At 42.4% G+C, this 2,974-nt stretch overlaps 1 long non-coding RNA gene across 1 annotated transcript; it reads right to left on the minus strand.

Annotated features, from left to right (window-relative positions):
• On the minus strand, positions 1–1,447 carry LOC108107668. The gene is made up of 3 exons (XR_001772447.1): positions 1,389–1,447; positions 1,232–1,317; positions 1–1,168 (listed from the first exon to the last, which is right to left on the minus strand). It is a non-coding gene; the product is annotated as an uncharacterized LOC108107668 (long non-coding RNA).
• Between the last annotated feature and the right edge of the window lie 1,527 nt (positions 1,448–2,974).

Consider the following 2,974-nt stretch of genomic DNA (forward strand, 5'->3'; position numbering starts at 1 on the left):
AGTGTATATATCTGTTACACAGAGTAATGATCGTAATGTCGCACAAGTATCTTTAAGATGCATTCGATATTTCAGAATGAACTACCTACCTGCTGAATGCCTGGTTGTGGCATCCGCTTGTCCAGTGTCCAGTGTCCGATGTCCCTCGTCCATCGTCGAGTCAACAGCAAAAAGGCTAGTTAATCTGTGCCGACCTCGATAACGTTTTAGTGCTCAATTTTGATTCTACGCCCTTTGTGGTTTGGGTCTTTACAACTGTTTATGCCTTTTATGATTTTGTCGTGGCCGTTTCATGTCGTTTCGTTTCGTTTCTTCAGGTCTCCAAGTCTCTGGCTTTTGGGCTTGGTCGTTGGTCGTCTCTGTGTCGGCCAGTCCCAAAGAGAAACTGGGCAAGCCTTTGGAATGGGTCCTTACCCCTGTCCCTCCTCTGTTATGGCCTGTAATTTAATATCCTAGGACTGGCATTGGACTTTTGCTTAATCATGACAGCCGACCGACCGACCGACTTACCCTTCGACACACAGTGGTTATCAACGAATGCTATTGGCGTTACGCCGCTCGCTGTTTCACACTTTTGCCCTTGGTCTTTGCTTTAAGCCCACTGTTTGTCTTAGGGTTCGTGTGTGCGCGGCCATTAAGGTTTTTTGGTTGTTTTCCTCCTCTCTCTCTCCCTCTTTCTGTGATTTCCCAAATGTCCAATTCGATCCGATCGGATCGAAGACGATCGCCAGCAAGCCGAGAACCATACCATTTCGGCGCTCATTTAAATATTTTATCATCCCCGCACTGGGGAGAAGACACTAAAGAGAACTTTATATCTTTTCGGTTCGCTACGTTTTTATCACTCGAATGAACAAAAACATTTGTTACCAATCAGAGTTCTTAATTTTATGGCCTGTGTGTTTGCGACAAAAGTGCCGCTCGCTCGCTTGCCTCTTCCTTTCTGCCCCCAAAAACGGAGAGAGGAGGAGACTCCGATCGTTTGTCGGCTTTGTCGCAGAAATTAGCCGCGTATTCCTTTAGAGCTTGTACCCAGTATATGCCCGGTATCTTAATTGGCTTTGATGCTGCGATGGCTTTTCATAAACGTCAGCCCAGTCCCATCCACACTCGTATAAACATGGGCTGCTTCGTTGCTAACTGGTAACTGGTAACTGGTAACTGGTATCTGGGAATGGAAAACAAACACATGTGCTTAAGAGATAGCTAAATTATTTTAAAGCTCATTTACTTATGTACATCCAGCAACACGGGATCGGGTTACAATAACTTCTCGGCTGAGTCCTTTTTTGCTAGCCATTTCAGGGAAATGTATACCTGAGAGGAGAAGTCAGTGAAGGAGTTAAGGATTTTATAATTTGGATACTTTTTATAATCCACTAACAGACCTTTAACATGACTTGATGATGATTGAGGGGATGAGTTGATGGTTTATTACTGTAAGAAAAGATTTTTTATAATTAATAGTTATGTTTATTTATGTAAATATAGAAATATTATAGAAATTGCAGTCCTAAGATCATTTTAAGATGGATATTCTTTGAAAATATAAATCATTTTAATAATATTTTGATCACTTAAGAGAACAAAAGGGCAAACATTGATTTGTAAAGAAGAAAAATGTTTAAAAATCTTAACAAAATATAACAAATTGCTATAAGATATAGTTTCCAATTCATCTTAACTGCAACTACATTAATCTTCTTTAAGTCAACCTCTAGTTTGGCATATTTTGAATAAATAATCTATAAAATTCTTAACCTTCAACCTGCTGTTCAGTTTCTTAATTCACCAAGCTAAGAGTAAACATTTCAATTATTTATGAGGGGTTATCCTCTGTAAAAAACCAACAAAAAAACGAAATAAATAGATGCACACACAATGTGAAATTGCAACAATTGACAAATTGCGGCATATAAATTTTCCCCACTGAACCGTAGAGATGTCAACTGACTGCTTCCCCTTGGCCATGGCCATAATGTAGAGCATTGCCTTTGTCTTTGGAATTATGTTAACTAGCCGAAGAATCGATCGTGCGGGCTCCGCTAAGGGCCAGAACATAATTTATTCATACGTCAAACAGAACTGTCCATTTAAATGCGAGCATTTCCCTTGTTTTCCCTTTCCCAGTTTCCCTTTTTTCCCCCATCCCCCTAGCTTCTATGGTATATGGCCAGTGCAATGTCAAACGAGAGAAATGAGGATGGGGGATGGATCCGTGGAGGGAAACGCAAATAAAACGCAGCATATTGGGAAAATTTCACGGTCTTTTGGCCGCCAGCTAACCAACTGGTCAACGGTCGCTGGCCAGGGGCTAATTTATAGGGCGATTCGGTGGGTGTTTGTTTGTCCACTTCCCCTTACCTCCTCCTCCCCCACCCCCCTTGGCCATATATTATTCCATTTCAGATTCAATTTACGGCGGGGGAGTGGTGCGATACGGTATGCTAGGCCATGGTATAGACTGGAGTGCGTAAGGGCCAGGTAAATTGAAAAATGGACATTTGTAGTTTGATACCCATTTGGAGTAGGACAAGGGCTATCTGGTTATATGGTCTCTTAGCCTGGCTGTGCAAGTGGTTGATCAGGGTCGACTTTTCGGCTTAGATAAGCTGCTGCTGCTGCTTCTGCTGTTGTTGTGTCTCTTCCCCCCTTTACCCTGCGGATAACGCGACAGTGACAGACGGCAGGCAGGGGTTAAAGTTAGGGGTTGTTTTCCATAAACCCGGCAACTCGAATTCGAGATGGGTCTATTGCTGGTTTTTTCGACATGCAGATGTGACGGGCGCGGATTTGTTTCGTATATCTTTGCGACAACTTGATTTTTTGTCAACGCGCGATGCGCTTTTCCAGGGAAATCCTTTTAGGCCTGATGGGCTCTCCGCCGTTCGCGAGTGCATTTGACACTTTGTTCGTGATGGATTACGTTAATTATTGATTAAATGGGCTTGTACTTGTCAGGACAAAGTAAAAT

The sequence above is a fragment of the Drosophila eugracilis genome, unplaced genomic scaffold (genome assembly GCF_018153835.1).
Source record: "Drosophila eugracilis isolate 14026-0451.02 unplaced genomic scaffold, ASM1815383v1 contig_2088, whole genome shotgun sequence".
Taxonomy (NCBI): Eukaryota; Metazoa; Arthropoda; class Insecta; order Diptera; family Drosophilidae; genus Drosophila; species Drosophila eugracilis.